Source organism: Ovis aries, chromosome 2 (assembly GCF_016772045.2).
Source record: "Ovis aries strain OAR_USU_Benz2616 breed Rambouillet chromosome 2, ARS-UI_Ramb_v3.0, whole genome shotgun sequence".
In the NCBI taxonomy this organism is placed as follows: Eukaryota; Metazoa; Chordata; class Mammalia; order Artiodactyla; family Bovidae; genus Ovis; species Ovis aries.
This window is the reverse complement of record NC_056055.1, coordinates 27,413,029-27,437,994: the sequence shown is the minus strand read 5'-3', so window position 1 is coordinate 27,437,994 and position 24,966 is coordinate 27,413,029. Positions and strand designations below refer to the sequence as shown.

General features: G+C 39.3%; 1 protein-coding gene across 4 annotated transcripts in view; it reads left to right on the top strand.

Moving 5' to 3' along the window:
• The window catches only part of ZNF169 (zinc finger protein 169), a 71,108-nt gene that overhangs the window by 19,752 nt on the left and 26,390 nt on the right, over positions 1 to 24,966 (top strand). For 2 of the 4 annotated variants that reach the window (XM_004005230.6, XM_012115804.5), the window contains exon 1: positions 1 to 24,966. This exon is cut by the window's left edge and continues 19,752 nt beyond it. The exons of the other annotated variants lie outside the window; for them this stretch is intronic. The gene's annotated coding sequence lies outside the window, so the exon portion shown is untranslated. 4 annotated transcript variants of the gene reach the window in all.

The window sequence follows — 24,966 nt, the reverse complement described above, 5'->3', positions numbered from 1 at the left end:
CATTGGAAGGACTGATGCTGAGGCTGAAGCTCCAGTATTTTGTCTACCTCATGCAGAGAGTTGACTTACTGGAAAACACCCTGATGCTGGGAGGGATTAGGGGCAGGAGGAGAAGGGACGACAGAGGATGAGATGGCTGGATGGCATCACTGATTTCAATGCACGTGAGTTTGGGTGAACTTCAGGAGTTGGTGGACAGGGAGGCCTGGTGTGCTGCAATTCATGGGGTCACAAAGAGTCGGACATGACTGAGCAACTGAACTGAACTGACTGATGATAAGGTTATGTTTAAGCTTCTAAGAAACTGCCAGTTTTCTAAAATGTTTGTACCATTTTACATTCTCAGCATCAATATATGAAAGTTCTAGTTTCTTTTCATCCTCAAGTCAGTCAGTTCAGTTGCTCAGTTGTGTCTGACTCTTTGTTACCCCATGTACTACAGCACGCCAGGCTTCCCTGTCTATCACCAACTCCTGGAGCTTGCTCAAACTCATTCCTGTTGAGTTTATGATGCCATCCAACCATCTCATCCTCTGTCATCCCTTTTTCCTCCTGTCTTCAATCTTTCCTAGCATCAGGGTCTTTTCCAATGAGTCAGTTCTTTGCATCAGGTGGCCAAAGTATTGGAGTTTCAGCCTCGGTATCAGTCCTCTCAGTGAACACCCAGGACTGATCTCCTTTAGGATGGACTGGTTGGATCTCCTTGCAGTACAAGGGACTCTCAAGAGTCTTCTCCAGTACCACAGTTCAAAAGCATCAGTTCTTTGGCGCTTAGCTTTCTTTACGGTCCAACTCTCACATTCATACATGACTACTGGAAAAACCATAGCTTTGACTGTATAGATCTTTGTCGGCAAAGTAATGTCTTGGCTCTTTTATATCCTCATCAACACAATAATTCCTTTCTTATGGTGAAGAATCTGCCTGCTAATGCAGGAAACATAGGAGGCACAGGTTCAATCCCTGGGTTGGGAAGATCCTCCGGAAAAAGAAATGGCAACACACTCCAGTATTCTTGCCCTGGGAAATACCATGAACAGAGGAGCCTCTTTGGCTACAGTCCATGGGATCTCAAAAGAGTTGGACACAACTTAGCAACTATATCATCTCTAAGAGGTATTTAGTGGTATCTCATTGTACTTTTAATCTTCATTTCCATAATGATTTAATAATGTTAAGCATCTTTTCATGGGCTTACTAGCTATTCTTGTATCTTCTTTGGTAAAATATATATTCACATTTTCTTACTAATTTTTTTACTGACTTATCTTCATATAATTGAGTTGTAAAGATTCTTTTTATATTCAGAGTACAAGTCCTTTATCAGATATACTTTCAAATATCTTTTCTCAGGCTCTTCGTTTTCCTAATCGTATTTTTTTGAAGTACATGTTTTAAATTTTGATCAAGTCCAGTTAATCTTTTTTTTTTTCAATAGATCATGTCTTTGCCAACCAAGCTCATAAAGATTTCTTCCTATACTTCTAGAAGTTTTATTGTAGCTCTTACATTCATGTTTATGATCCATTTTGAGTTAAATTATGTGAATCCTATGAGGTAAAAGTGTAAATTTTTCTTTTTGGTTACCTAATTGTTTTAGCACCATTTGATGAAAAGACTATCCTCTTCCAGTTCTGTTCGCCTGGCACATTAATTGAAAACCAGTTCACCATACATATACTTTTTTTTCCCTTTATTTTTCCATCTTTATTAAGATATGATTGACAAATAATAATTATATGCATTTAAAGCTTACAATGTGATATTTTGTTATATGTATGCTTTATAAAATGATCACCACAATAAAGATAATTAACTTATCCATCACTTCATATACTTACCATTTGTGTGTTGAAAACAAGTTCTACTCTCATAGCAAATTTTAAGTATACATTATTATTATTTATAGTTACCATGTTGTACATTAGATTTCTAGAATTTATGCATCTTAAAACTGAAAGTTAATCAAAGTTTTAAAAAGTCAGCCCTGTGACCAATATCTCCCTGTTCCTCCATCTCCCAGCCCCTTGCAACCACCATAGTATATTCTATTTCTCCACGTTGGACTTTTTAAAATTCCACACATAAGTGATATAATGTAATATTTGTCTTTTTGTATTAGTTTATTTCACTTAACATGATGTCCTCCAAGTTCATGCACATTTTTGCCAATGGCAGGGTTTTCTTCACTCTCATAATGAAAATAATAGTCTATCACATGTGTATATCACATTTTTTATCCATCCTTCTGCCAACAGATATAGATTGTTATGTATCTTGGATATAGAAATGAATAATGCTATAATGAAAATGGGAGTGCAGGTATTTCTTCAAGATCCTAATTTCATTTCCTGTATACTCAGAACTGGGGTTACTGTATCACATGGTAATTTTATTTTTCATTTTTTGAGGAATGTTTATGCTGTTTTCCATAATGACTTTACCCATTTACATTCCCACCAACAGTGTACAAGGGTTCCCTTTCCTTTCCTTTTCTTCACATCCTTTCAAACACTTGTTTCTTGACTATTTGATAATCACCATCCTAATGGGAGTGAGGTAAAATCTCATTGTAGTTCCCCCACCCTCATTATTGAGATACAGTTGACAAATGACATTGTATACATTTAAGGTGTGTAGCATAATAATTTGATACATGTATATATTGCAAAATGTTTACTACAATAGTTAACACATCCTGCACCACACATAATTACCATTTTGTTTTTGTTGTTATTGTAGGAATATTTAAATTCTACTACGTAACTTTGAGGTAGACAGAGTATGAAGTATTACTAACTATAGTCACCATGCTGTACATTGGATCCCAGAACTTATACTTCTTATCACAGGAAGTTTATACTTCTGACTGACGCTTTCTCATTTCGCTTACCCCCGCAATCTCTGGTAACTGTCATTCTGCTTCTTTTAGAGTTTGGCTCTTTTAGAGTCTACATATAAGTGAGATCATAGTGCAGTATGTGTCTTTAACTTCCCTCACTTAGCATAATTCCTTTAAGGCCCATTCATGTTGTGGCAAATGTCAGGATTTCCTTCTTTTTACTGACCGAAAAATGTTCCTCTATGTATGTGTGTTTCTTTATTTTTCTTTCTTCATTCATCTGTCAGTAGAAATTTACGTTGTGTCCATGTCTTGGCTGTTGTGAAAAATGCTGCAATGAACATGAGTGTATGTATCTCTTTGAGATACTAATTTTATCTCTTTTGGGTATATACACAGAAAAAATGAGAGTGTTGAATCATACAGTAGTTGTTTTTTTTTTTAATCGAGGAACATTTATACTGTTTCCATAGTGGCTGCACCAATTTATGTTTAAACCAGCAGTGCACAAGGGATTCACTTTTTTCCACATTCTCATCAGCATTTTGTTATCTCTTGATATTTTAATTTTTAATTTAGATAGTAACCACCCTAACAAGTGTGAGATGATATTTTATTGTGGTTTTAATCTAAATTTTCCTGATGATTAGGGATGTTGAGCATCTTTTTGTGTGCTTGTTGGCCATTTGTATGTCTTCTTTGGGAGAATGTCTGTTGGAGTCCTCTGTCCATTTTTAAGTAGAATTAAAAATGTAGAATTTGCTTTTTGTTACTGAGTTGAAGGAGTTCTGTATATATTTTGAATATTAACCCCTTAGTAGATTGTAACAAACTGTGGAAAATGCTTAAACAGATGGGAATACCAGAATACCAGGTTTTTCTGTCTCCTGAGAAACCTGTATGCAGGACAAGAAGCAACAGTTAGAGCCAGACATGGAATGACAGACTGGTTCAAAATTGGGAAGGGAGTATGTTAAGGGCTGTATATTGTCACACTTCTTTAACTTATATGCAAAGTAAATCATGCTAAATGCCAGGCTGGATGAACCACAAGTTGGAATCAAGAGTGCTGGCAGAAATAACAATCTCACATATGCAGATGATACCACTCTAATGACAGAAACTGAAGAACTAAAGAGCCTCTTGATGAAAGTGAAAGAGGACGGTGAAAAAGCTGGCTTAAAACTGAACATGGTAAAACAAAGATCATGGTATCTATTCCTATCACTTCATGGCAAATAGATGGGGAAACAATGGAAAGAGTGACAGATTTTATTTTCTTGGGCTGCAAAATCACTGCGGATGGTGACTGCAGCCTCAAAATTAAAACACAGTTGCTCTTCGGCAGGAAAGCTATGACAAACCCAGACAAAGCAGAGACATTACTTTGCCAACAAAGGTGTTTATAGTCAAAGCTATGGTTTTTCCAGGAGTCATATATGGATTTGAGAGTTGGACCATAAAAAAGGCTGAACGTCAAAGAATTGATGCTTTTGAACTGTGATGCTGGGGACAACTCTTGAGAGTCCCTTTGACTGCAAGGAGATCAAAACAGTGGAAATCATTCCTGAACATTGGAAAGACTGAAGCTGAAGCTTCAATACTTTGGCCAGCTGGTGTGAAGAGCCAACTCACTGGAAAAGACCCTGATGCTGGGAAAGATTGAGGGCAAGAGGAGAAGTGGGTGACAGAGGATGAGATGGTTGGATGGCATCATCGGCACAATGGACATGGGTTTGAGCAAACTCAGGGAGATAGTGAAGGACAGGGAAGCCTGACATGCTGTAATTCATGGGTTCAAAAAGTGTCAGACATGACTTAGCAACTGAACAGTAATCTGCTATGAGATAGGTGGTTTGCAGATCTTTTTTTCCCCATCCTGAAGGTTATCTTTTCATTTTGTTATTGTCTCTTTTGCACAAGCTTTCTAGTTTTATGTATATAGTCCCACTTGTTGATTTTTGCTCTCATTACTTGTGCTTTTGGTGTCATATCAAAAAGAAAATCATTGCAAAGACTGATGTCAGAGATATTTTCCCCTATGTTTAATTCTAGGAATTTGACAATTTCAAGCCTCCATTTCAACTTGAAGGACTTCTTTCAACATTTCTTACAGGGCAGATCTAGTTGTAATGGACTCCTTCAGCTTTTTATCTGGGAATTTCTTAATTTCTCCTTTATTCTTGAAGAAGAATTTTGCCAGATATTAAATTCTCAGTTGGCAGGTTTTTTTTCTCCAGCTCTTTAAATGTATCATCCCATTGCCTTCTGGGATCCCTTACATATGATGAGTAGCTTGTCTTTTGCTGCCTTCAAGATTCTTTTTTGTGTGTTTGGTTTTTTTCATTATACATCTTGATTTGGGTCTCTTTAGATTTATCCTGTTTGGAATTGGCTGAACTTGAATTCAAAGATCTTTGTCTTTACTCAAATTTGGTAAGTATTCAGGTATCATTTCTTCAAATAATCTTTCTTCCCTTTTTTCTCTCTCATTTTCTGGGACTCTTATAATTATACATATTTTTCCTTTTGATGGCATTGCTAGATGGTATATTCATATATTTATAAATGATATAATTATAAATCATTTTTATTCTATTCACTTTCCTTCATTTTCTCTTCTTGATCCTCAGACTCAGTAATTTCAAATGACCTGTCTTCATGTTTACTGATGCTGCTGCTTTGGTTGCTATTGAATCCCTTCAGTGAATTTTTCAATTCAGATGTTTTATTGTCACCTCCAGAATTTTTTTTTTTTTTGGCTCCTTTCTACACTATCTCTCTTTGTTGATATTCGTGCTTTGCTCATAGGTTATTTTCCTGATTTCCTTTAGTTCGTTGTCCAAGTTTTCCTTTAGCTTTTTTGCATATTTAAATTGTTTTAAAGATGTGTAGCCAAAGTCAAAGGCTTTAGCATAGTCAATAAAGCAGAAGTACATGTTAAAAAAAAAAAAAGATGTTGTATAGCAAGTCTGTTGCCTGTATTTACTCAAGGATGGTTTCTGGAAATTTATTTTGTTCCTTCAAATAGACTCTTTTTCTTGTTCCTGCGGGTGCTTTATGCTCTTTTGTTGAAAATTGCATGAGAAAACAGCCACCTCCTCTGTCTTTGCAAACAAGCGTGTAATACCTTCAGTAACTGGCCAGGTATGTCCTTAGCCTTGGGATCTGTTTGGGATGAAGCTAACATTCTAGGATTTTCCTGGCTGCCGTCTTGCTTGAGCCATACGTGTGCACTTCCCCTGGCCCAGTTTCCCCAGAATATATGGCTGCTGCTAAATGTGTTAACTTCTCTGAGAACCTGCTTCTCAGGGCCCTCCATGTCCTGTTATATTCCTTTGCCTGTAATTCTTGCCTCAGGTCTCCATGGGTCAGTGATTTCCCCTGCAGGTTTCACGTACTGTTGTGCCTTCCACTTCTTTCAGTGACTCCTGCCAACCTGAGATTTGAGCTGCTCCACTGTTGCTCTCTAGTGGAGCTCTCAGTCAGCTGAGACAGAAATTAGTTCCTTGGGTATCCCACAGACTAGTCCTAGCCTGAGGGAGAGACTGGGAATTGGATTACTTCCTTTCAACCATGCCACACCTGGGAGAAAGTGGGGTGAGTGTGAGTAAAAAGGCTACAACTTCTCTAACTATTTGAATGTTGCTTTTTCTTGATTGGGCATTTGTTGGTTGCTTTCACTGTCTGAAGGCAGTGTACCTTGTGTGAGCTGGCTCTCTGCAGCTGAGGCAGTCACCAAACAGGGCTGACAGATGAGTGTTCCCTGCCAGCAACACTCCCAGCAGCTGGGATAACAATTCTTCCTTCCTAATGCGGGATCCCGGTGATGTGCCACAGCATCCACCTCAGACCTGAAGTCATAAAAAGCAGAGGAAGGTTATGTGTGAGTACAGGCCATACGCACATAGTGGCCATCCAGTGGCTCTTAAGCTGGCCAGCAGGTTGTCAGACATGGAGTATCAGTTCTGACCTTGACCCCAGAAAATTCATGTGTACCCTGACCTTTCATTATATGAGTTGGCTAGAAAAGTAGATGAATTGGAAATACCAGCACCATGAAATATGAGGGAAAAATGAGGACAGATTTTAAAAATATGAACACAGCATGGCCCAACCTAGAGTTCCTTTATTCCACCCATGCAGACAAGTAAAACTTTCTGGAATGTGTCTTCTACAGAGCAATTGTAGCAGAGGGGATATGACTTACAGGTACCAGGTGGGAATGGTATGTTGGAATAAAAACAGTCAGCTTAGGTGAAAGTCTGAATATTGAACAGGAGATCATTAGCCTCTTGGTACAAAAGCAACAAGTAAAACTATTTGTCCATTTAGCATGAATTAAGGCAGTGGCACCAATGTCCTGGTAGTGATTCTTTACTGCCACACACTCAAAGGTTTTTTAAAAAGTCAATTTCACTTAAGATTCTCTTTGATGAAGTAAAATTTATTAACTTTATGTAAATCTCGACTTCAGTAATGACTACAATATTCTGTGTGATGAAATAGGAAGTATACAAATGCATTCGAGTAATTGTTTGAATTTGTGACCTGAAGTAGTAGGTTTTTTTCATGGAAAACCACTTTTCCTGGAAAGCACTACTGACAGATAAACTATAACTATTCAAACCTGGGTATTGGTACTCATTTTCTCAAAAACAAAATGAGCCGGCTACTTATGACAGTGTTTGTGGCCAATGATAAAATTTAAAATTCTAAGTGAATTTATAATTGTAAATTCTAGTGAGAGTTTCCCAATATTTAAAATTTTTCTTATGGAATCAGTGGTGATATTAATGATATGTTTGATATTATATAGTAGAAAGTGTTACCATTTGCAAGACCTGCATATCTCAGTGAACCAGTATTTTCCTAGTGACAAAATGCATGATGTAACATGCATAATCTATGGGCAAAAGATTTATTCAGTATGTAAAAAATAGGATAAGGGATTTTAATGTAATGGTATGAGAAATTGATAGGTATTTAGATTCCGCATTGCAAATAACCTTTAGGAAGCAACCAGTTGTTGAATTTTGGTGTGGTGTCAAAGCATATACTGTGTATTGATACGAGGCTGGATTTTCTTCATACATCTTGACTGGAAATAACCTTTAGGAAGTGACCAGTTGTTGAATTTTGGTGTGGTGTCAAAGCAGATCCTGTGTATTGATACGAGGCTGGATTTTCTTCATACACCTTGACTGGAAAAGTGTATCACCATAAACTGAATGAGTACACAGATAGGAGAATCTATTTGTCTTCTAATAAGTCAGACATTAAAGAGATTTGCAAAAAACATAAAAACAATACCACTCTTTCCCCTATTTCTCTTGTTTTGAAAAAGTTATGTTTTTATAAAATGCTATTTACCTTAACATAAGATTATTATTATTTTAAAATCTTTTTTTCTGTTTTAATTTATAATATGATAAATTTTCATACATTAAACCCACTAAATAGAAATTTGTTGGTGTCTTCAATATTTTTTAAGTGTTTGAAGAAGTCCTGAAATCTAAACATTTAGAAATCACTGCTCTGGAGATACGGGTTTCCCTGGTGCTCAGCGGTAAAGAATCTGCCTGTGATGGGTTCGGTCCCTGGGTCCAGAAGATCCCCTGGAGGAGGGTATGGCAACCCACTCTGGTACTCTTGCCTAGAGAATCCCATGGACAGAGGAGCCTGGCAGGCTGCATGCATTCCATAGGGTCGCCTAGAGTCAGACAGGACTGAAGCGACTAAGCAGCAGCAGTAGCACCTCTGGAGACACATCTGTAACTGATCATTGTCTACCTTTAAGACAGTTCACGAGCAACGTAAGAGCTTTACAGCAGTGTGCTTCCAATTGCTATCCGTACTCTGTGCTCTGTTGAAGTATATCTTACTTTTCTATATGTTAAATCCCCCACATTGTATTTTAATTTTTACTTTAAACATTTGAGGTACCCATGGAAGTGTACTGCTCAGAGCTCCCTTTAAGGAAAAAACTCACTAGTTGTGAGGCTCACAGTTTCCTCCAGTTATAGTACCTTCAAAATCTCCCTCAGTTTTGGAACTGAGGACATGAGTTCTCAGGCAGTCCCCAGCAAATGATAAGAATGGCAGGTTTGCCGGAGTGTGACCATTTCACCAAGAACAGTGCCCTTCTAATAGGCTTTTTTTGCTATGGAGCTCCCTGTTGGATTGTCTGAAGTTTTAGTATATCTTCCTGCCAAATCCTGCTTCCTTCCGCATTCCTTTTTCAGATGTTCAATTTACACTGTACTCTGAAGGGTTCCCCTGCAATATTCAGACCCCTTGTCTTATCTTCAATAGACAACACTCTCGATAAACCTCTCAGATTCCTAACTCTATCTTGTTTGCTTCCTTGAAAGAGCCAACTGACATAGCACTCTTTCAAAAAGATTTTTCTACTGCTTTTAGATTTTCTTCTTGCAGAATTGAATTTCTTCATGTTATCATTTCTCTTCTTTATTTTTCCTTCATTTTTGAAGACTATTTTCACTGGATACAGAATTTAACTTGGCAATTTTTGTCTTTCATCACTTTAATGATGTAGTTCTATTATCTTCTGATTATGTCAGTCGTTTTTCTTTTCACTGTTTCCAACATACATTGTCTTTTATTCGGACTGCTTTCAGGATTTTTTTTAGTAGTTGTTGCTGCTGTTTTTCTCATTCTTCTTTCTGTTTTAAATTAAGAAAGATCCATAACACATTTATAGGAGACTTGGAAAATACAGAACAAAGTTACGTATAGTTCCAGTATATATTACAATTATTTTTTAGGTAGCTAAATTAAGATTTTTAATTATGGTTTTAATATCAAACTCTCAAAAATTAATAGAATGAATAGACAGAAAAGTAGAATATATCTAAAAAGCACCATGAACAAATTCAACATAATTAAGATTTATACAACTTTCACACGACAGTAAGATACAGGTTCTGTTCAAGTTCCTATAGACTATAAACTTGGAGACACTGGAACATATCCAGGGATGTAAAACAAGGTGCAAAATTTTCATGGTCTAAAGGTATTGAAATCATACAAAATCTGTTCTCTTATCATACAAAGTCTGTTCTCTTATCACTGTGGAATTATGTTGAAAATCAATATCAAAAGATACTTGAAAACAATCCATATATTTTCAAGTGCAATGTGACATTTACCAAGAGAGATCTTTGTCTTAGCCACTGAAAACCTCAGTAAAGTTAGAAGACTGAAAAAATGCAGAGGTTGCTTGTAGAGAAGAAAGCATTTAAATGAGAAATTAATATCAAAATGAGAAATTAATATCAAAGATATTTAAAAAACGTGTATTTTTAAATTAAATGTCCACTTTTAAATGATGGGTCTAAGAAGCCATAACATGGAAAATTAGAAAATATTTCTAACAGAATAAAAATGAAAAAAGAATTTACCAGAATTTGTCGCATGTAGCTGAAGCTTCTCAATGCAACTAAATACAATGTGGAACCTTAAGGTATAAGAACAAATAATGGACACTAGCACAAAGTTTTGTGAAATTTGAACAGAATCTGTACTTTAGTTAATAATACTGTATCATATGTTAATTTCCTGTTTTTTTTTTTACAACATAGTATTTCTTTATGTTCTCAGAATTGAGATTAGAAGTTTCGAACCTCCTTCAGTATTTTAAAAATCACTATAAAATTTCTAGACTTTTAGCAGTAGTACTAGATGCTGAAATACATGGAACTCTATCAAAGTTTTGAGTGAATATGAATTAGAAATCTAGTGTTCTATTCATGCTAAGTCAAACAAGTGGAATCAAAATGTAATAATTTTTTTTAGCTGGGCAAAATTTCTTGGAAAAAAGGTGGAAAAGTGAAAGTGTTAGTCGCTCAGTCATATCTGACTCTTTTTGACCCCATGGTCTGTAGCCTGCCAGGCTCCTCTGTCCATGGAATTCTCCAGGCAAGAATACTGGAGTGGGTTGCCATTTCCTTCTCCAGGGGACCTTCCTGACCCAGGGATTGAACCCAGTTCTCCTGCATTGCAGGCAGATTCTTCATCATCTGAGCCACCAGGCAAAAATTCATAAGTTTTCTGAAATACATGTTTTATACATACTATTTACGTATATATATACATAAAAGACTTTCTACTCTGCTTGATAAAGGTTTGAGAACAACAAAAAAGAGAGAAATTAGAAAACATAAGTAAATGAAATGGGAGGACTGAATATGAAATAGAAAAAGTGCAAAAAACTAGATAAAAGTAAAAGATCATCATATAGTCCGGTCGTTTCTAAACATGGCTGCTCATTAGAAACACATCTGGCGCTTTGGAGAAAAAAAGCAATACCTGGGCATTTGTATTCTTCAAAAAATTCCAAGATAATTCTGATACACATCTTGATTTTAAAGAATGATTACATGTTTTTCTATTAAATGGTAGCTTCAGAGAAATAGAATTGTGTTATTTTCTGTTGATCAATCATGATACAGTAGTATTAAGTGACTAATAGTTACATAATCACAATAGTAAAAGATGTTTATCAGTTTTCACAGTCAATAGCCAGACCAAAAAATAAAAGATAATTACAATTGCAAGCCACTCTGGAAACAATCTAACCTAACAATGTAAATTAATTACATACAGCTTGGGGGTTAAGTAGAGTGATATGGTAAGTGGGAGGGCATACATGCACATATTTTCATCCACCCAGCCAGTCTATGTCTTTTGGTGCGTTTAATCCATTTACATTTGAAGTAATTATCAGTATGTATGATCTTCTTACCATTTTCTTGATTGTTCTGGGTTTATTTTGTGTGGGTCTTTTCCTCCTATTGTGTTTCCTTTGTAGAGAAGTTCCTTTAGTAGTTCTTGTAAAGTTGGTTTGGTGGTGCTGAATTCTCTTTTGTTCGTCTGGAAAGCTTTTGATTTCTCTGTCAAATCTGAACCAGAGTCTTGCTGCATGTACTATTCTTGGTTGTAGGCGCTTCCCTTTCATCACTTTAAATATATCATGCCACATTCCCTTTTGGTTTAGAGAGTTTCTGTTGAGAAATCAGCTGATAACCTTATGGGGGTTCCCTTTTATGTTGTCATTTTTCCCTTGTTGCTTTTAATATTTTATATTTGTCTTTAATTGTCAGTTTGATTACTGTGTCTTGGTGTGTTTCTCCTAGGGTTTATTCTACCTGGGACACTCTGCTTCTTGGAGTTGGTTGACTATTTCTTTTCCCATGTTAGGAAAGTTTTCAGCTATTATCTCTTCAAATATTTTTTCTCTGGTCGTTTCTCTCTTCTCATTCTGGAACCCCTAAATGCAAGTGATAGTGCATTTAATGTTGTCCCAGAGCTCTCTTGGGCTTCCCAGGTGGTGCTAGTGGTAAAACATCTGCCTGCCAATGCAGGAGACATAAGACACTTGGGTTCGATCCCGGGATCAGGAAAATCCTCTGGAGGAGGGCGTGGCAACCCACTCCAATATTCTTAATTGGAGAAGCCCATGGACAGAGGAGACTGATGGGCTGAAGTTGATGGGGTCGCAAAGAGTTGGGTATGACTGAAGCAACTTAGCAGGCACGCACACATTGGAGGGGGATTATGTGGAATAAATGAGATAATCATAGCACAAGGTCTGGCATGAAGCCAGCCCCCAACAAAGTCTTATTTCCTGGTCTTCCCTTGGGACAGTCTTCCCTCTAGCACTAACCATTCACAGACAGTATGTCTGAGGACACAAGCCAGCTGTCTTCCACTTGTCCAGTGTGCGGGCATCACCTGAGGGGTAGGGCACTCAGTGTTTGCCTTCAAGAACACACAGGCAATCCGTGAACAGAACAGAGATGACCGGCAGTCCAGATTTCCGCTACAGTAGTGAGCATGTAGTTCCTTTTTCTTTGAGGCCTCAATGTGCTCGTGAGGATAGCAGTGTGATGCAGAGGAAGACACAGTCTGCGTCTAATAGTAGTGGTGTAGTGTTAGTCGCTCAGTCGTTTCCAACTCTCTGTGACACCATGAACTGTAGCAGGCCAGGATCCTCTGTTCATGAGACTTCCAGGCAAGAATACTGGAGTGGGTTGCCATTTCCTTCTTCAGAGGAGTCTGCATCTCGTTACGTCTGATTACAACTATTAAGAGTCACCAGCTGGAGGATTCAAGCAGGTCCCTCCACTTCTCTGATCCTGTTTCTTCATTGAAATTGGTTTAACATGAGGGGTCAGTGAGAGAAAACAGGTGAAGGGCTGCATATTGTTTACTACTGCTAGTGCTGAATGAGGGTTGCCTTCTCTCACATGGATTCTTTATAAGATCCAGTGGAGGGGAGAGCAGTCAGGATGGTCAGAGAAGCTCCTGGTTGCTCTCAAGGACTTACTGTGGCCTGGACCTTTGGGACTGAGTCTTCTGTGATGGTGAGGCAGTTCTGTGATATCCGTGTGCCATGTGTCTCTCCGTCTTAGGGCATAGGCAGAGGCACCAGGATCTTGACTCTGCCCATTCTGTTGGGAGGTTTAACAGAGGGTCTAGCACAGCACCGTCCAGTAGAAATATAAATCACGTGTAAGTTTAAATTTACTAGTAATCACATTAAAAAGAATGAAAAATAGGAAAATTTAAATGTATTTATTTAAATTAGTATACAGGAGACTTAAGAGACACAGACTTGATCGCTGGGTCGGGAAGATGCCCTGGAGGAGGAAATGACAACCCATTCTAGTATTCTTGCCTGAAGAATCCCATGGACAGAGGAGCTTGGTGGGCTATGGTCCATGGGGTTGCAGAGTCAGTTGGACATGACTGAAGCAACTTAGCATGCACCTAAAATATTGTTTCAACATGTAACCAATATAAAAACATTTATTAATGAGATAAATTGTTCTTTTTTCATACTCTTCAAACTGCCATGTGTATTTTATATGTACAATAATCTTAATTAGGACTAACCACAGTTCAAGGACCCTAATATTAGATAGGACAGATCTAGTGGGACGTGACCTCCAGGAAATAGAGCCATGCTGCCATCTCGTGGTTATACTATCAAATAGCATCCTGAGCACCCACAGGCCAGGCCTTGTGCTGGCACCAAAAGCACAGAAGTTAAATGCTTCTGGTCCTGGAGTGCCTTTATCATCCTAGTGAGAGAAAAGGCACCAACCTTCTGAGAGTCCAAAATTCCAGAAGAGAAGGCTCTTACAATGCTCTGGGATTTGGAAACACCAGGGATATCAGTTCAGTTTAGTCGCTCAGTCCTGTCCGACTCTTTGCGACCCCATGGACTGCAACACGCCAGGCCTCCCTGTCCATCACCAACTTCCAGAGCTTGCTGAAATTCATGTCCGTTGAGTTGGTGATGCCATCCAACCATCTCATCCTCTGTCGTCTCCTTCTTCTCCGGCCTTCAGTCTTTCCCAGCATCAGGATCTTTTCCAATGAGTCAGTTCTTCGTGTCAGGTGGCCAAAGTATTGGAACTGCAGCTTCAACATCAGCCCTTCCAATAAATATTCAGGACTGATTTCCTTTAGGATTGACTGGTTTGATTTCCTTGCTGTCCAGGGGACTCTCAAGAGTTTTCTCCAACACCACAGTTCAAAAGCATCGATTCTTCGGTGCTCAGTTTTCTTTATAGTCCAACTCTCACATCCATACATGACTACTGGAAAAACTATAGCTTTGACTAGATGGACATTTGTCAACAAAGTGATGTCTCTGCTTTTTAATATGCTGTCTAGGTTGGTAGATCCGTGGTAGCCCACAGCACCAGGGGTGATAGTCAGCCAGATATGTGAGAAGCCTTTAGAGACAAGGAGGCAGTTCATTTGCTTTTTAAAAACAACTTATCTCATTGCTCAGATTTTATATTTTTTCATTTGTTTCAAAGATTTTGTACTTGCTTCTTAAAGTGTTTTTATAATGCCTGCTTTAAAATTCTTGTCATAAATTCCATTATTTGATTTATTCTGGGGTTTGATTGTCTTGGCATTTGTGGATAATTGATACTAGATAGGAGCTTCTGGATTCTATCTTCTTTTTTTAGGAGTTGGGGTTTAAAATAAGGACTAGCTGAATGCAGCTGTTCAGCTTCCCACTGGGCCCCAGAAACACTTCCTTGGCAGAATGGAGCACTTACACTGTGCCACTGCAGTGGATAGGTACCTTTCAAGCCTATGTGGGTCACCAGTTCACATCTGCTTACTGCCTGTGAGTGAAGGTTTTGATTGGCACCACTGACACTTGGAGAAAGAGGGTCAAGCAAAGTGCTAGTTAGACCTACCACCTGTCATCTTACTTTACCTCATTAATCCCAGGGAAATGGAAACTCACTTTCCCAATTGACCCCCTGGTACCAGGAGAGGACTGAAGCAGAGTGATGACTACCCTCCCTAGCACCATCTTTTTCTGCCTTACTAATGCCACCTGGGGTGAAGGCTCAGGTTTCTAGGGGTCCTCTTGATGGGGTTTCACGGTGAGTGAACTGCTTACTAACTGTGATTCACTCTCTGCCTGTTTAATCTCATTGCCGGCAGGTGAGGGTGGAGGTTTAGCTCCGTCTTGGACTCTGCTGATACATCAAGCGGAGTGGGGGAGAATGGATTACTCACTGGATCAGAACTGCATTGTTCAGTGTGGATATGCATGCAGACACTAGGCCTTACTGATCAGCCGGGATGGGGTAGGGAGGGAGCAGGTATTAGTGTAGTGTGACTAGCCTCATTATTGTATCTTGTCATTAAGTTTTGTTACTGTCAGGTGAGGAGGAGGTTCAGATTGCTGTAGGACTCCACTTAACACTGCTCTAGGGGTGAAGGTAAGAAAGTGGGGGAATTGGAGCACTGCCTGTTTACCCCAGTGCAGGATGGAAGATCAACTCTCCACCCAGCCTACTGACACCATTTGAAGCTGGAGGGCAGCTTGTAAGGTGGAGGATGATAAGTGGAAGATCCTCCTCTGCTTGGCTCTATGAACCTATGAAGCAGGATGAAGTTTCTTCATCTGTTCTTGGTTAGAGGAGGGTGAGTATTGCCAGAAAGGTTTTCTGATGTTAAACAAATGTTTTCCTAGTCTTTGGCTAGGGGGAACAAAGTTTTCTTTTTCTTGGAGGTTTTTTGGTCCGTGCTTTGTTGGGCTGTTCCTGCTTGGAGGCTTCTTCAGCACTCTGTCCCAGTATATATAAGGGGCAATAGAAACAGAATCCACTACTGTATGGAGCCTCACATCCCATGGCCCAGTGACAGTCTTCCTTCTTCCTGTTCCATTCCGATTCTGCCTATACTTGTGTTATGTCCAGTATTTCTTAGTGGTAGGAAGAAGAATTGGGGAGGAAGGTTTTGCTGAAATTCAAAATGCATTTTTCCTTTATTTTACTAAATCATAAATGTACAATAGCATCCTAACTCTGTGGTGGTGGTGGTGGTTTAGTCGCTAAGTCGTGTCCGACTCTTTTGCGACCCCATGGGCTGTGCACTGCCAGGCTCCTCTGTCCATGGGATTTTTCAGGCAAGAATATTGAAGTGGGTTGCCATTTCCTTCCCAACCCAGGGATTGAACCTGCGTCTCCTGCATTGGCAGGTGGATTCTTTTTTTTTTTTTTTCATGTAAATTTATTTATTTTTAACTGGAGGATAATTGTTATAATATTGTGTTGGTTTCAGCTATATATCAACATGAACCAGTCAAAGGTATGTGCTATGCTGTGCTTAGTTGCTCAGTCATGTCTGACTCTTTGTTACCCGGTAGACTGCAGCCTGCTAGGCTCCTCTGTCCATGGGGATTCTTGAGGCAAGAATATTGAAGTGGGTTGCCACGCCCTCCTCCAGGGGATCTTCCCAACCCAGGGATCAAACCCAGGTCTCCCAAATTGCAGGTGGATTCTTTACTGTCTTAGCCACCAGGGAAGCCAATCATAGAGCTCTGTGGCAACCTAGAGGGATGGGATGGAATGGGAGGTAGGAGGGAGGTTTAAGAGGGAGGGGGCATACATATGTATACCTACGACTACATACGACTTCCCTGGTGGCTCAGATGGTAAAGAATCTGCCTGCAGTACAGGAGACCTGGGTTCCATCGCTGGACTGGGAGTATCCCCTGGAGGAGGACATGGCAACCCACTCCAATATTCTCGCCTGGAGAATCCCATGGACAGAGGACCCTGGCAGGCTACAGCCCATGGGCCACAAAGAGTCAGACACGACTGAGTGACTAAGCACAGTACATCTATGACTACATATGTATGTCCCCCTCCCTCTTAAACCTCTCTCCTACCTCCCACTCCATCCCACCACTCTAGGTTGTCACAGAGCACTGGATTTGAGTTCCCTGAATCATACAGCAAATTCCCACTGCCTATCTATTTTACGTATGGTAATATATATGTTTTAATGCTACTCTGTCAATTTATTCCACCCCCCACTGTGTTTACCTGTCTGTTCTCTATGTCTGTATCTCCACTGCTGCCCTGTACATGGGCTCATCAGTACCATCTTTCTAGATTCCATATATACGTGTTAATATATGATATTGGCTTTTTTTCTTTCTGACTTACTTCACTCTATATAATAGACTCCAGGTTCATCCACTTATTAGAACTGAGTCAAATGCATTCCTTTTAAGGCTGAGTAATATTCCATTGTATATATAAACCACATCTTCATTATCTATATATCTGTCAATGGATATCATGTTACTTCCATGTCCTAGCTATCGTAAATATGCTGCATTGAACTTTGGGGTACATGTGTCTTTTTTCAACTTCTTGGTTTCCTCAGAGTATATGGTTAGTAGTAGGATTACTGAGTAATATGGTGGTTTTATTCCTAGTTTTCTAAGGAACCTCTATACTGTTCTCCACAGTGGCTGCATCGTCTTAAATTCCCACCAACAGTGTAAGAGAGTTGCCTTTTCTCTACACCCTCTCCAGCATTTATTGTTTGTAGATTTTGATGATGTCAATTTTCACTCCAATCCCAAAGAAAGGCAATGCCAAAGAATGCTCAAACTACCACACAATTGCACTCATCTCACACGCTAGTAAAGTAATGCTTAAAATTCTCCAAGCCAGGCTTTAGCAATACGTGAACCGTGACCTTCCAGATGTTCAAGCTGGTTTTAGAAAAGGCAGAGGAACCAGAGATCAAATTGCCAACATCTGCTGGATCATCGAAAAAGCAAGAGAGTTCCAGAAAAACATCTATTTCTGCTTTATTGACTATGCCAAAGCCTTTGACTGTGTGGATCACAATAAACTGTGGAAAACTATGAATATGCCATGAAGATGGGCATACCAGACCACCTGACCTGCCTCTTGAGAAACCTGTATGCAGTCAGGAAACAACAGAACTGGAATTGGAACAACAGATTCCAAATAGGAAAAGGAGTATGTCAAGGCTGTATATTGTCACCCTGCTTATTTAACTTAAATGCAGAGTACATCATGAGAAATTCTGGGCTCGAGGAAGCACAAGCTGGAATCAAGATGGCCGGGAGAAATATCAATAACCTCAGATATGCATATGACACCATCCTTATGACAGCTTCCCTGCTGGCTCAGACGGTAAAGCATCTTGCCTGCAATATGGGAGACCTGGCTTCGATCCCTGGGTCAGGAAGATCCTCTGGAGAAGGAAATGGCACCCCACTCCAGTACCCTTGCCTGGAAAATCCCATGGACAGAGAGACTGGTATGCTACAGTCCATGGAGTTGCAAAGAGTCAGACATGACTGAGAGACTTCACTTATGGCAGAAAGTGAAGAGGAACTAAAGAGCCTCTTGATGAAAGTGAAAGAGGAGAGTGAAAAAGTTGGCTTAAAGCTCAACATTCAGAAAACTAAGATCGTGGCATCCAGTTTCATCACTTCATGGCAGATAGATAGGGAAACAGTGGAAACAGTGTCAGACTTTATTTTTGGGGGTTCCAAAATCACTGTAGATGGTGGTTGCAGCCATGAAATTAAAAGACACTTACTCCTTGGAAGAAAAGTTATGACCAACCTAGACAGCATATTAAAAAGCAGAGATATTACTTTGCTAACAAAGGTCCGTATAGTCAAGGCTATAGTTTTTCCAGTGGTCATGTGTGGGTGTGAGAGTTGGACTATAAAGAAGGCTGAGCACCGATGAATTGATGCTTTTGAACTGTGGTATTGGAGAAGACTCTTGAGAGTCCCTTGGACTGCAAGGAGATCCAACCAGTCCATCCTAAAGGAGATTAGTCCTGGGTGTTCATTGGAAGGACTGATGTTGAAGCTGAAACTACAGTACCTTGGCCACCTGATGCGAAGAACTGACTCATTGGAAAAGACCCTGATGCTGGGAAAGATTGAGGGCAGGAGGAGAGGGCGACAACAGAGGATGAGATGGTTGGATGGCATCATCGACTTGATAGACATGGGTTTGGGTGGACTCCGGGAGTTGGTGATGGACAGGGAGGCCTGCCATGCTGCAGTTCATGGGGTCACAAAAAGTCGGACACGACTGAACAACTGAACTGAACTGATTCTGACCAGTGTGAGGTGATCTCATTGTAGTTTTGATTTGCATTTTTCTAATAATGAAGGATGCTGAGCATCTTTTCATGTGTTTATTGTCCATCTGTATGTCTTCTTTGGAGAAATGTCTGTTTAGGTTCCCCACTTTTTTATTGGGTTGTTTGTTTTTCTTGTATTGAGTTGTATGGTGGTTTAGTTGCTAAGTAGTGTCTGACTCTGGCGACCCCATGGACTGTAGCCCACCAGGCTCCTCTGTCCATAGGATTTTCCAGGCAAGAATATTGGAGTGGGCTATTTCCTTCTTCAGTTGAGTTGTATGAGCTGCTTGTATATTTTTGAAATTAATCCTTTGTCAGTTTCGTTTGCTATTATGTTTTCCAATTCTGAGGCTTGTGTTTTTACTTTGTTTACAATTTCCTTTCCTGTGCAAAACCTTTTAAGTTTGAATAGGTACCAGTTGTTTATTTTTGTTGCTATTTCCGTTACTTTAGGAGGTGGGTCATAGAGGATCTTGCTGTGATTTATGTCATAGAGTGTTCTGCCCGTTTTCCTCTAAGAGTTTTATAGTTTCTGGTCTTACCTTTGGGTCTTTAATCCATTTTGAGTTTATCTTTTTGTATGGTGTTAGGAAGTATTCTGGAGAAGGCAATGGTATCCCACTCCAGTACTCTTGCCTGGAAAATCCCATGGATGGAGGAGCCTGGTGGGGTCGTGAAGAGTCGGACACGACTGAGCGACTTCACTTTCACTTTTCACTTTCATGCGTTGGAGAAGGATGGCAACCCACTCCAATATTCTTGCCTGGAGAATCCCAGGGACAGGGGAGCCTGGTGGGCTGCTGTCCATGGGGTCACACAGAGTCGGACACAACTAAAGTGACTAAGCAGCAGCAGCAGGAAGTATTCTAATTTAATCCTTTAACACATAGCTGTCCAGTTTTACCAGCAGCACTTATTGAAGAGACTGTCTTTGCCCCATCGTATATTCTTACCTCCTTTGTCAAAAAATAAGGTATCCATAGGTACATGGGTTTATCTCTGGACTTTCTATCTTGTTCCATTGGTCTATATTTCTGTTTTTGTGCCAGTACCATATTATCTTGATGACTATAGCTTTGTAGTATTGTCTGAAGTCAGAAAGGTTGATTTCTCTAGCTTGATTCTTCTTTCTCAGGATTGCTTTGTTCTGCCCACTTTTTGATTGGGTTATTTATTTTTCTGGTATTGAGCTGAATGATATGTTGTGCAGTCAAAAAGTAAAAAAGAAAATAATAAACACAACACCTCTTTTCTTTCCAAACTGCCTAACAGTAATTATCTCAAATGACATCAACTTTTCCATACTCCTTGCCATAATCTCTAAGCCGATGTTCCTTAGTATCTTCTTTAATTCCACCAACAGTCTCTTCACAGTGCCAGATTTTCCAGATTTCTCTTTGGTTATGGCCCATTATGGCTAACTCACTTGTTCATCAGTTGAATGAGATTTTGCAGCCACAGCAGGATCAACCTCAGTTATGGATGAAAAAGTTCCAAACCAGATACTCTTGATCCTTTGGTGACAGGATCCCTCATATTACACAGTCTGTAAGTTTCCCCTGTGGCTTATAGTAGCTCCTTAAATTTCCTTCTGTGATTTCAAAGGTTGGTGGTGGTTTAGTCACTAAGTTGTGTGCGACTCTTGCGATCCCATGGACTGTAGCCTGCCAGCTTCTGTCCATGGGATTCTCCAGGTGAGGATACTGGAGTGGGTTGCCATTTCCTTCTCTAGATGATCTTCCCAACCCAGGAATCAAACCCTGGCCTCCTTCATTGCAGGCAGATTCTTTACCAACTGATCTATGAGGGAAGCCCCTTCAAAGCTTAAGCCACCAATAATGTTTACAGAAATGTCCTTTTCTCTCTAAACAGGAGACTCAGTCACTTCAGCTGGATTTCAATTCAGACAGATGAGAGCTATCCACCAAGGAGTATGAACATACTTCTCCTGGCACTGTTGCCTTGAGGCATTCATTTTTTGATGGTCGCTGCTTTAGTATAATGCATGTAAAGACCTTCCGTACCACAAAATGGTTTTCAAAATAATTTACATTTCACATTAGATCTCTGATATCTCTATTAGTTTTTTCATTTTACAAAGATTGTTTATTTTCCAACGTGCTGGTACATGGCAATGTGTTCTCAGTGGATTTATTAATCAAGGTACTATCCAATTAAAAACTTTTTCTAAGAAGTCATCTTCGCAAAGGTAATTTAACTTCTACATTTATACTTAACCTTGCATTGTGACTTGTGAGAAGACCCTGCTAGTGAGAGAGAGAGAAAAAAAAAAAGATCATTAGCTGCTATTATTAAATCACAAGAAAATAATTCAAATATGCCTTACTTTATCAACCAGCAGGTCAAAAACACATTACTGTGGGTAGATACTAAAGTTCTATTTAACAAATTTGTAACATTAATTCCCAGGTGTTAAAGCTTTATATTTCTTTTGTGAGCTAGCTTAATTTCCCCCAAATAACTATTTTTCTCAAGCATACCAAAATGATTTGAAATCACCTTTTTCAATTTTCCTCCCTCTCTCCCTTCCTGGTTACCTTATTAACTTTCGCTTTAGTACCATTTAGCTGACTTGCATTACTGTCACATTACAGTTTTATATTAAAATGCTAATAATAGAGGAAATTGGGTTTTATTATTTACCACCATTTTTGTTCTTTTTAAAAAATTTATTTTGTTATTGAAGGATAATTGCTTTACAGAATTTTGTTGTTTTCTGTCAAACCTCAACATGAATCAGCGGTACGTATACATATATCCGCTCCCTTTTGAACCTCCCTCCCATCTCCCTGCCCATCCCACCCCTTTAGATCAATACAGAGCCCCTGTTTGAGTTTCCTGAGCCATACAGTAAATTCCCATTGGCCTTCTATTTTACATATGGTAATGTAAGTTTCCATGTTACTTTTTCCATACATCTCACCCTCTCCTCCCCTCTCCCCATGTCCATAAGTCTATTTTCTATGTCTGTTTCTCCATTGCTGCTCTGTGAATAAATTCTTCAGTATCATTTTTCTAGGTTCTGTATATATGCATTAGGATACTCATATTCTAGATAATAATGAATATAATATAAATAATATTCTGTTATTAATATTATAAATAATGTATTATTATTATTATTATAAATACATATTTATCTTTCTCTTTCTGACTCACTTACTTTAATAGGTTCTGTGTTCATCCACCTCATCAGAACTGACTCAAATGTGTTCCTTTTTATGCTGAGTAATATTCCATTGTGTATATGTACCACAACTTCTTTATCTATTCATCTGTCGATGCACATCTAGTTGCTTCCATGTTCTAGCTATTATAGTGCTGCAAAGAACAATGGGATACATGTGTCTTTTTCAGTTTTGGTTTCCTCAGGGTATATGCCTAGGAGTGGGATTCCTGGGTCATATGGTGGTTTTATTCCTAGTTTTTTAAGGAATCTCCATAACATCTTCCAAAGTGGTTGTATCAATTTACATTCCTACCAACAGTGCAAGAGCGTTCCCTTTTCTCAACACCCTCTCCAGCATTTATTGTTTGTAGACTTTTTGATGATGGCCATTCAGACTGGTATTTACCACCAGTTTTGAATAAATATCATCAATATAGTCATCCAAATAAATATTAGAATTACTTTGTGGTGTTGAAATATGCAAATACTCTTAATTGAATTATTTTAAAGTTACTGCTCATTTCATGGAAAAACTTGAATTTAGTATTCTTTGAGATTTTATTTATATAAGAATATGTATATTTCTGCTTATAGGATTCATGTAAAAATGAAAGTGACTTTAAGATTTCTGAAACATATTTTACATACTTCTCTCCTAAATTTAACATAAAGATTTTCTCAATCAAGCATTTTGGCTTAATTTTGCCCCTGTCATTGAGGCAAAAATCCTTGTGAGTACTTTGATTCCTCACCATGTGAATATGATTTCCACTCTGTTTGGCAGGTACAGGCACTATTCCTGGCCTTATGTATGCTCAGACACTTTCCACTAATCTTTTTCAGTTTCTTTCCTGGGAGTTGCACCACTGCATGTTGGTAGGCACTCAACTGATACTTGAGGAAGAAGTTCCTCCACTCTGATTTCCCTTTTCTGTCCTGTGACCTGAAATTTCTTAAGGCTCACCTGGCTCCTTACCCGTTTCTCAGGGTCCATTGCTCTTCATTGTCTTATGTCCAATGTCTTCAAAGTCATTTCACATTTTTCATTCTTTTTAAGGTTGTTTTAGGCAAGAAGTTAAATCTGGTTCCCATTACTTCATTTTGAGTATTGAGTAAATAACAAGTTATTTGAAAACATTTTTGTCAAATTTCTAGAAAAAGAGTATGTCTGTTTATAAATACTTCAAAATGTTTTTAAGCTTCCTACTCTGTTACATCTAATCAGGAGATTTTTTGTATTAGTAAAATAATTTTAATTTTAGTTAAAGCTTTAAATGTCTTCAAGCTTAGTTTTTCTTCGTTTTCTTCTAATCATTATTATTATTAATAAACCAGAATTTTCCTGTTTAAAAAAGGAAAAATGCCAAGACTTTTGGCATATTTTAGAAGTACATTCATTACACGCTGTTATTAAACTATAAAGACATTCGGTCGAATCTGTAGTATGAAGGACAGGTACACATCCAGGTGACTAAAAACTAACGGGACCCTTCGTTTAAAAAAACAAAGGAAGATTTTAGTGCTCACTTGAACAACCCTTCTGATATACCTGAAAGTCACTTTGACTTTAATTGTGCTAAATCGCTTCAGTCAGGCGAACTCTGTGCCACCCTGTGGACTGCAGCCCGCCAGGCTCCTGTCCATGGAATTCTCCAGGCAAGAATACTGGAGTGGGTTGCCCCGTGCCCTTCTCCAGGGAATCTTCCCAACCTAGGGATGAAACGCACGCCTTTTACATCTAACCTGCACTGACAGAGGGTTCTTTACCACTAGCGCCACCTGGGAAACCCCATGAAGATGGAGGTGCCAGGGATTGAAACAGGGATCTCATAAATGCGAAACACACACTCCACCACAAATCCACCAACCACCACCTCACATCTTGTCTACTCTGTAGACTTGTGTGCTGTGCTAAGTCGCTCAGTCGTGTCCGACTCTTTGCGACCCCATGGACTGTGGCGCGCCAGGCTCCTCAGTCTACGTCGATTCTCCAGACCAGAATACTGGAGTGGGATGCCATGCCCTTTTCCAGGGGAACTTTCCAACCCAGGAATCGAACTTCCGAACCCAGGTCTCCCGCATTGCAGGCGGATTCTTTACCGCCTGAGCCACCAGGGAAGCTCTTGTCTAGTTTTTCACAATTTCTCCTAGGGCCCAAGTGACTGTAATTTTGAAACTTGAGCGAGAGAGTACTACAGTTAAAGAGCCAGGTCCAGTTGGGAGGCATGCCCTTGCCCTTGGGCATTGTGGGTAGTGTAGTCCCGAGCCCCTAGCTCACTGAGCGCAGTCTTGAGCTCTGAAGAGTTTAAGGTGGTGCCATCTTGCGGCCCGGGGCACTTTGGGAATTGTAGTCCCCGCCCCGAGGTGTTGTGGGTAGCGTAGTTCCGAGCCGCCCTGTCGTATTTTTGGATGTGGTGACAGTCTTTCAGCGCTTTTG